A 10,555-nucleotide genomic window follows, 5' to 3' on the forward strand; every position below is an offset into this window, starting at 1 on the left:
CCTGGGATGTGGACATTTTTTCCATTTGTCTTGCATCACCCAGGAGCTAGTACGGTTCTCAGCATGCCCCTCTTGCCGTGCACGCGTCGATCTAGCGACATACAGAGTTTTGGGCATTGATGATCTTCACCCAAGCCTCGTTCAAGTAGATGCTAGGACTGGCTATTGATTTTACATCAGCTATTGACTTGGGACTCGACGCCTTTGATGATAGAGATCAAGAGCCTGAGGTGCCTCCAAAGATTGAGTGGAGCTCACATGAGTTTGATGCATACCAGAGAGTCCTACATGAGAGCCAGATCACAGCATATGAGTGCATGGGTGGTGCTGGTCCTAGTGGCACCTCGGGTGATGGTGCTAGCAGCAGTGCTGCTTCTCATGAGCAGCGTGTCCTTACAGCAGAGGAGCTTACACGAGCAGAGTGGTAGACACGTACCATTGCAAATTATAGATTTTGGGTTTACAGAGACAGACATCTTGCATTAGCACGACGTAGAGAGAGAGAGGGCTATAGCAGCTTTTGGGACTCGTGAGCTCCCGAGTACACTAGCACCAGCTCACGATCCTGCCTTTGAGGTAGACCTCCCCGCAGACATTCGACGACCCCCGTTTGGACTGGTAATTAGCGCCCAGTCCGGGTTTTTGAAGTCTCTTGGTGCTTAAAAGGCCATGGAAAATCCGGGCCTTCCCCATACCATCATACCCAAACATGCTCCGATGGGGGCCAAACTTTGCAAGCATGTGGGGGGGACCCACCCCCACATGCTTGCAAAACTTGGTTCCCATCGGAGCATGTTTGGATTGGTAATTAGCGCCCAGTGCGGGTTTTTGAAGTCTCTTGGTGCTTAAGAGGCCATGGAAAATCCAAGCCTTCCCCATACCATCGTACCCAAACATGCTCCGATGGGGACCAAATTTTGCAAGCAATGTGGGGGGACCCACCCCCACATGCTTGCAAATTTTGGTCACAATCAGAGCATGTTTGGATTTGTAATTAGCACCCAGTGCCGGTTTTTGAAGTCTCTTGGTGCTCAAGAGGCCATGGAAAATCCAGGCCTTCCCCACACCATCGTACCCAAACATGCTCCGATGGGGGCCAAACTTTGCAAGCATGTGGGGGGGACCCACCCCCACATGCTTGCAAAGTTTGGTCCCCATCGGAGCATGTTTTGATTGGTAATTAGCACCCAGTCCGTATTTTTCAAGTCTCTTGGTGCTTAAGAGGCCATGGAAAATCCGGGCCTTCCCCAAACCATCGTACCCAAACATGCTCCGATGGGGACCAAACTTTGCAAGCATGTGGGGGGGACCCACCCCCACATGCTTGCAAAGTTTGGTCCCCATCGGAGCATGTTTGAATTGGTAATTAGCGCCCAGTGCATGTTTTTGAAGTCTCTTGGTGCTTAAGAGGCCAAGGAAAATCCAGGCCTTCCCCATACCATCGTACCCAAACATGCTCCGATGGGGGGACCAAACTTTGCAAGCATGTGGGGAGACCCACCCCCACATGCTTGCAAAGTTTGGTTCCCATCGGAGCATGTTTGGATTGGTAATTAGCACCCAGTGTGCAGGTTTTTGAAGTCTCTTGGTGCTTAAGAGGCCATGGAAAATCCGGGCCTTCCCCACACCATCATACCTAAACATGATCCGATGGGGGCTAAACTTTGCAAGCATGTGGGGGGGACCCACCCCCACATGCTTGCAAAGTTTGGAGACAATCAGAGCATGTTTGGATTGGTAATTAGCACCCAGTCTGGATTTCTCAAGTCTCTTGGTGCTTAAGAGGCCATAGAAAATCCGGGCCTTCCCCACACCATGGTACCCAAACATGCTCCGATGGGAACCAAACTTTGCAAGCATGTGGGGGGGACCCACCCCCACATGCTTGCAAATTTTTCTCCCCATCGGATCATGTTTGGATTGGTAATTAGCGCCCAGTCCCCGGATTTTTCAAGTCTCTTGGTGCTTAAGAGGCCATGGAAAATCCGGGCCTTCCCCATACCATTGTACCGACCGATGGGGGCCAAACTTTGCAAGCATGTGGGGGAGACCCACCCCCACATGCTTGCAAAGTTTGGTCCCCATCGGAGCATGTTTGGATTGGTAATTAGCACCCAGTCCCCGGATTTTTGAAGTCTCTTGGTGCTTAAAAGGTCATGGAAAATCCGGGCCTTCCCCATACCATCGTACCCAAACATGCTCCGATGGAGACCAAACTTTGCAAGCATGTGGGGGGGACCCACCCCCACATGCTTGCAAAGTTTGGTCAGAATCACAACATGTTTGGATTGGTAATTAGCACCCAGTGCGAGTTTTTGAAGTCTCTGGGTGCTTAAGAGGCCATGGAAAATCCGGGCCTTCCCCACACCATCATACCCAAACATGCTCCGATGGGGACCAAACTTTGCAAGCATGTGGGTGGGACCCACCTCCACATGCTTGCAAAGTTTGGTCCCCACCGGAGCATGTTTGGATTGGTAATTAGCGCCCAGTCCGGATTTTTCAAGTCTCTTGGTGCTTAAGAGGCCAAGGAAAATCCGGGCCTTCCCCATACCAGCATACCCAAACATGCTCCGATGGGGACCAAACTTTGCAAGCATGTGGGGGGTACCCACCTCCACGTGCTTGCAAAGTTTGGTCCCCATCGGAGCATGTTTGGATTGGTAATTAGCACCCAGTGCAGGTTTTTGAAGTCTCTTGGTGCTTAAGAGGCCATGGAAAATCCGGGCCTTCCCCACCCCATCGTACCCAAACATGCTCCGATGAGGGCCAAACTTTGCAAGAATGTGGGGGGACCCACCCCCACATGCTTGCAAAGTTTGGTTACAATCAGAGCATGTTTGAATTGGTAATTAGCACCCAGTGCAGGTTTTTGAAGTCTCTTGGTGCTTAAGAGGCAATGGAAAATCCGGGCCTTCCCCACACCATGGTACCCAAACATGCTCCGATGGGGGCCAAACTTTGCAAGCATGTGGGGAGGACCCACCCCCACATGCTTGCAAAGTTTGGTCCCCATCGAATCATGTTTGGACTGGTAATTAGCGCCCAGTCCCCGGATATTTGAATTCTATTGGTGCTTAAGAGGCCATGGAAAATCCCGGCCTTCCCCATACCATCGTACCGAAACATGCTCCGATGGGGGCCAAACTTTGCAAGCATCTGGGGGAGACCCACCCCCACATGCTTGCAAAGTTTGGTCCCCATCGGAGCATGTTTGGATTGATAATTAGCGCCCAGTCCCCGAATTTTTGAAGTCTCTTGGTGCTTAAGAGGCCATGGAAAATCCGGGCCTTCCCCATACCATCATACCCAAACATACTCCGATGGGGACCAAACTTTGCAAGCATGTGGGGGGACCCACCCCCACATGCTTGTAAAGTTTGGTCCCCCCATCGGAGCATGTTTGGATTGGTAATTAGCGCCCAGTGCAGGTTTTTGAAGTCTCTTGGTGCTTAAGAGGCCATGGAAAATCCGGGCCTTCCCCACCCCATCGTACCCAAACATGCTCCGATGAGGGCCAAACTTTGCAAGAATGTGGGGGGACCCACCCCCACATGCTTGCAAAGTTTGGTCAAAATCAGAGCATGTTTGAATTGGTAATTAGCACCCAGTGCAGGTTTTTGAAGTCTCTTGGTGCTTAAGAGGCAATGGAAAATCCGGGCCTTCCCCACACCATGGTACCCAAACATGCTCCGATGGGGGCCAAACTTTGCAAGCATGTGGGGAGGACCCACCCCCACATGCTTGCAAAGTTTGGTCCCCATCGAATCATGTTTGGACTGGTAATTAGCGCCCAGTCCCCGGATATTTGAATTCTATTGGTGCTTAAGAGGCCATGGAAAATCCGGGCCTTCCCCATACCATCGTACCGAAACATGCTCCGATGGGGGCCAAGCTTTGCAAGCATCTGGGGGAGACCCACCTCCACATGCTTGCAAAGTTTGGTCCCCATCGGAGCATGTTTGGATTGGTAATTAGCGCCCAGTCCCCGAATTTTTGAAGTCTCTTGGTGCTTAAGAGGCCATGGAAAATCCGGGCCTTCCCCATACATCGTACCCAAACATGCTCCATTGGAGACCAAACTTTGCAAGCATTGGGGGGGTGACCCACCCCCACATGCTTGCAAAGTTTGGTCACAATCACAGCATGTTTGAGTTGGTAATTAGCACCCAGTGCGGGTTTTTGAAGTCTCTTGGTGCTTAAGAGGCCATGGAAAATCCGGGCCTTCTCCACACCATCGTACCCAAACATGCTCCGATGGGGGCCAAAGTTTGCAAGCATGTGGGTGGGACCCACCCCCACATGCTTGCAAAGTTTGGTCCCCATCGGAGCATGTTTGGATTGGTAATTAGCGCCCACTCCGGATTCTTCAAGTCTCTTGGTGCTTAAGAGGCCATGGAAAATCCGGGCCTTCCCCATACCATCGTACCCACCGGTGGGGGCCAAACTTTGCAAGCATGGGGGGGGGGACCACCGCCACATGCTTTCAAAGTTTGGTCACAATCAGAGCATGTTTGGATTGGTAATTAGCACCCAGTGTGGGTTTTTGAAGTCTCTTGGTGCTTAAGAGGCCATGGAAAATCCGGGCCTTCCCCACACCATCGTACCCAAACATGCTCCGATGGGGGCCAAACTTTGCAAGCATGTGGGGGGACCCACCCCCACATGCTTGTAAAGTTTGGTCCCCCCATCGGAGCATGTTTGGATTGGTAATTAGCGCCCAGTGCAGGTTTTTGAAGTCTCTTGGTGCTTAAGAGGCCATGGAAAATCCAAGCCTTCCCCATACCATCGTACCCAAACATGCTCCGATGGGGACCAAATTTTGCAAGCAATGTGGGGGGACCCACCCCCACATGCTTGCAAATTTTGGTCACAATCAGAGCATGTTTGGATTTGTAATTAGCACCCAGTGCCGGTTTTTGAAGTCTCTTGGTGCTCAAGAGGCCATGGAAAATCCAGGCCTTCCCCACACCATCGTACCCAAACATGCTCCGATGGGGGCCAAACTTTGCAAGCATGTGGGGGGGACCCACCCCCACATGCTTGCAAAGTTTGGTCCCCATCGGAGCATGTTTTGATTGGTAATTAGCACCCAGTCCGTATTTTTCAAGTCTCTTGGTGCTTAAGAGGCCATGGAAAATCCGGGCCTTCCCCAAACCATCGTACCCAAACATGCTCCGATGGGGACCAAACTTTGCAAGCATGTGGGGGGGACCCACCCCCACATGCTTGCAAAGTTTGGTCCCCATCGGAGCATGTTTGAATTGGTAATTAGCGCCCAGTGCATGTTTTTGAAGTCTCTTGGTGCTTAAGAGGCCAAGGAAAATCCAGGCCTTCCCCATACCATCGTACCCAAACATGCTCCGATGGGGGGACCAAACTTTGCAAGCATGTGGGGAGACCCACCCCCACATGCTTGCAAAGTTTGGTTCCCATCGGAGCATGTTTGGATTGGTAATTAGCACCCAGTGTGCAGGTTTTTGAAGTCTCTTGGTGCTTAAGAGGCCATGGAAAATCCGGGCCTTCCCCACACCATCATACCTAAACATGCTCCGATGGGGGCTAAACTTTGCAAGCATGTGGGGGGGACCCACCCCCACATGCTTGCAAAGTTTGGAGACAATCAGAGCATGTTTGGATTGGTAATTAGCACCCAGTCTGGATTTCTCAAGTCTCTTGGTGCTTAAGAGGCCATAGAAAATCCGGGCCTTCCCCACACCATGGTACCCAAACATGCTCCGATGGGAACCAAACTTTGCAAGCATGTGGGGGGGACCCACCCCCACATGCTTGCAAATTTTTCTCCCCATCGGATCATGTTTGGATTGGTAATTAGCGCCCAGTCCCCGGATTTTTCAAGTCTCTTGGTGCTTAAGAGGCCATGGAAAATCCGGGCCTTCCCCATACCATTGTACCGACCGATGGGGGCCAAACTTTGCAAGCATGTGGGGGAGACCCACCCCCACATGCTTGCAAAGTTTGGTCCCCATCGGAGCATGTTTGGATTGGTAATTAGCACCCAGTCCCCGGATTTTTGAAGTCTCTTGGTGCTTAAAAGGTCATGGAAAATCCGGGCCTTCCCCATACCATCGTACCCAAACATGCTCCGATGGAGACCAAACTTTGCAAGCATGTGGGGGGGACCCACCCCCACATGCTTGCAAAGTTTGGTCAGAATCACAACATGTTTGGATTGGTAATTAGCACCCAGTGCGAGTTTTTGAAGTCTCTGGGTGCTTAAGAGGCCATGGAAAATCCGGGCCTTCCCCACACCATCATACCCAAACATGCTCCGATGGGGACCAAACTTTGCAAGCATGTGGGTGGGACCCACCTCCACATGCTTGCAAAGTTTGGTCCCCACCGGAGCATGTTTGGATTGGTAATTAGCGCCCAGTCCGGATTTTTCAAGTCTCTTGGTGCTTAAGAGGCCAAGGAAAATCCGGGCCTTCCCCATACCAGCATACCCAAACATGCTCCGATGGGGACCAAACTTTGCAAGCATGTGGGGGGTACCCACCTCCACGTGCTTGCAAAGTTTGGTCCCCATCGGAGCATGTTTGGATTGGTAATTAGCACCCAGTGCAGGTTTTTGAAGTCTCTTGGTGCTTAAGAGGCCATGGAAAATCCGGGCCTTCCCCACCCCATCGTACCCAAACATGCTCCGATGAGGGCCAAACTTTGCAAGAATGTGGGGGGACCCACCCCCACATGCTTGCAAAGTTTGGTTACAATCAGAGCATGTTTGAATTGGTAATTAGCACCCAGTGCAGGTTTTTGAAGTCTCTTGGTGCTTAAGAGGCAATGGAAAATCCGGGCCTTCCCCACACCATGGTACCCAAACATGCTCCGATGGGGGCCAAACTTTGCAAGCATGTGGGGAGGACCCACCCCCACATGCTTGCAAAGTTTGGTCCCCATCGAATCATGTTTGGACTGGTAATTAGCGCCCAGTCCCCGGATATTTGAATTCTATTGGTGCTTAAGAGGCCATGGAAAATCCCGGCCTTCCCCATACCATCGTACCGAAACATGCTCCGATGGGGGCCAAACTTTGCAAGCATCTGGGGGAGACCCACCCTCACATGCTTGCAAAGTTTGGTCCCCATCGGAGCATGTTTGGATTGATAATTAGCGCCCAGTCCCCGAATTTTTGAAGTCTCTTGGTGCTTAAGAGGCCATGGAAAATCCGGGCCTTCCCCATACCATCATACCCAAACATACTCCGATGGGGACCAAACTTTGCAAGCATGTGGGGGGGACCCACCCCCACATGCTTGTAAAGTTTGGTCCCCCCATCGGAGCATGTTTGGATTGGTAATTAGCGCCCAGTGCAGGTTTTTGAAGTCTCTTGGTGCTTAAGAGGCCATGGAAAATCCGGGCCTTCCCCACCCCATCGTACCCAAACATGCTCCGATGAGGGCCAAACTTTGCAAGAATGTGGGGGGACCCACCCCCACATGCTTGCAAAGTTTGGTCAAAATCAGAGCATGTTTGAATTGGTAATTAGCACCCAGTGCAGGTTTTTGAAGTCTCTTGGTGCTTAAGAGGCAATGGAAAATCCGGGCCTTCCCCACACCATGGTACCCAAACATGCTCCGATGGGGGCCAAACTTTGCAAGCATGTGGGGAGGACCCACCCCCACATGCTTGCAAAGTTTGGTCCCCATTGAATCATGTTTGGACTGGTAATTAGCGCCCAGTCCCCGGATATTTGAATTCTATTGGTGCTTAAGAGGCCATGGAAAATCCCGGCCTTCCCCATACCATCGTACCGAAACATGCTCCGATGGGGGCCAAGCTTTGCAAGCATCTGGGGGAGACCCACCTCCACATGCTTGCAAAGTTTGGTCCCCATCGGAGCATGTTTGGATTGGTAATTAGCGCCCAGTCCCCGAATTTTTGAAGTCTCTTGGTGCTTAAGAGGCCATGGAAAATCCGGGCCTTCCCCATACATCGTACCCAAACATGCTCCATTGGAGACCAAACTTTGCAAGCATTGGGGGGGTGACCCACCCCCACATGCTTGCAAAGTTTGGTCACAATCACAGCATGTTTGAGTTGGTAATTAGCACCCAGTGCGGGTTTTTGAAGTCTCTTGGTGCTTAAGAGGCCATGGAAAATCCGGGCCTTCTCCACACCATCGTACCCAAACATGCTCCGATGGGGGCCAAAGTTTGCAAGCATGTGGGTGGGACCCACCCCCACATGCTTGCAAAGTTTGGTCCCCATCGGAGCATGTTTGGATTGGTAATTAGCGCCCACTCCGGATTCTTCAAGTCTCTTGGTGCTTAAGAGGCCATGGAAAATCCGGGCCTTCCCCATACCATCGTACCCACCGGTGGGGGCCAAACTTTGCAAGCATGGGGGGGGGGACCACCGCCACATGCTTTCAAAGTTTGGTCACAATCAGAGCATGTTTGGATTGGTAATTAGCACCCAGTGTGGGTTTTTGAAGTCTCTTGGTGCTTAAGAGGCCATGGAAAATCCGGGCCTTCCCCACACCATCGTACCCAAACATGCTCCGATGGGGGCCAAACTTTGCAAGCATGTGGGGGGACCCACCCCCACATGCTTTGCAAAGTTTGGTCCCCATCGAAGCATGTTTGGATTGGTAATTAGCGCCCAGTCTGGATTTCTCAAGTCTCTTGGTGCTTAAGAGGCCATGGAAAATCCGGGCCTTCCATACCATCGTACCCAAACACGCTCTGATGGGGGCCAAAGTTTGCAAGCATGGGGGGGATCCACCCCCACATGCTTGAAAATTTTGGTCCCCACCATCGGAGCATGTTTGGATTGGTAATTAGCGCCCAGTGTGGGTTTTTGATGTCTCTTGGTGCATAAGAGGCCATGGAAAATCCGGGCCTTCCTTATACCATCGTACACAAACATGCTCCGATGGGGACCAAACTTTGCAAGCATGTGGGGGAGACCCACCCCCACATAGTTGCAAAGTTTGGTACCCATCGGAGCATAATTGGTTTGGTAATTAGCGCCCAGTTCGGATTTTTCAAGTCTCTTGGTGCTTAAGAGGCCATGGAAAATCCGGGCCTTCCCCATACCATTGTACCGAAACATGCTCGGATGGGGACCAAACTTTTCAAGCATGTGGGGGGGACCCACCCCCACATGCTTGCAAAGTTGGATCCCCATCAGAGCATGTTTGGATTGGTAATTAGCGCCCAGTCCTCCTCGGATTTCTGAAGTCTCTTGGTGCTTAAGAGGCCAAGGAAAATCTGGGCCTTCCCCATACCATCCTACCCAAACATGCTCCGATGGGGACCAAAATTTGCAAGTCCACATCCTTGCAAAGTTTGGTCACAATCAGAGCATGTTTGGATTGGTAATTAGCACCTAGTGCGGGTTTTTGAAGTCTCTTGGTGCTTAAGAGGCCATGGAAAATCCGGGCCTTTCCCACACCATCGTACCCAAACATGCTCCGCGATGGGGGCCAAACTTTGCAAGCATGTGAAGGGGACCCACCCCCACATGCTTGCAAAGTTTGGTCCCCATCGGAGCATTTTTGGATTGGTAGTCCCCGGAATTTTGATGTCTCTTCGTGCTTAAGAGGCCATGGAAAATCCGGGCCTTCCCCATACCATCGTACCCAAACATGCTCCGATGGGGACCAAACTTTGCAAGCATTGGGGGGGGCCCACCTCCACATGCTTGCATAGTTTGGTCACAATCACAGCATGTTTGGATTGGTAATTAGCAGCCAGTGCGGGTTTTTGAAGTCTCTTGGTGCTTAAGAGGCCATGGAACATCCGGGCCTTCCCCACACCATCGTACCCAAACATGCTCCGATGGGGGCCAAACTTTGCAAGAATGTGGGGGGGACCCACCCCCACATGCTTGCAAAGTTTGGCCCCTATCGGAGCATGTTTGGATTGGTAATTAGCGCCCAGTCCGGATTTTTCAAGTCTCTTGGTGCTTAAGAGGCCATGGAAAATCCGGGCCTTCCCCATACCATCGTACCCAAACATGCTCTGATGGGGGCCAAACTTTGCAATCATGGAGGGGGGACCACCCCCACATGCTTGCAAAGTTTGGTCCCCATCGGAGCATGTTTGGATTGGTAATTAGCACCCAGTGCGGGTTTTTGAAGTCTCTTGGTGCATAAGAGGCCATGGAAAATCCGGGCCTTCCCCATACCATCGTACCCAAACATGCTCCTATGGGGACCAAACTTTGCAAGCATGTGGGGGGGACCCACCCCCACATGCTTGCAAAGTGTGGTCCCCATCGGAGCATGTTTGGATTGGTACTTAGCGTCCAATCCGGATTTTTCAAGTCTCTTGGTGCTTAAGAGGCCATGGAAAATCCGGGCCTTCCCCATACCATCGTACAAACATGCTCCGATGGGGGCAAAACTTTGCAAGCATGGGGGGGACCACCCCCACATGCTTGCAAAGTTTGGTCCCCATCGGAGCATGTTTGGATTGGTAATTAGCGCCCAGTGCGGGTTTTTGAAGTCTCTTGGTGCATAAGAGGCCATGGAAAATCCGGGGCTTCCCCATACCATCGTACCCAAACATGCTCTGATTGTGACCAA

This window comes from Cibotium barometz, chromosome 35 (genome assembly GCF_041138505.1).
Source record: "Cibotium barometz isolate CiBa-2024 chromosome 35, ASM4113850v1, whole genome shotgun sequence".
NCBI classification, from domain to species: Eukaryota; Viridiplantae; Streptophyta; class Polypodiopsida; order Cyatheales; family Cibotiaceae; genus Cibotium; species Cibotium barometz.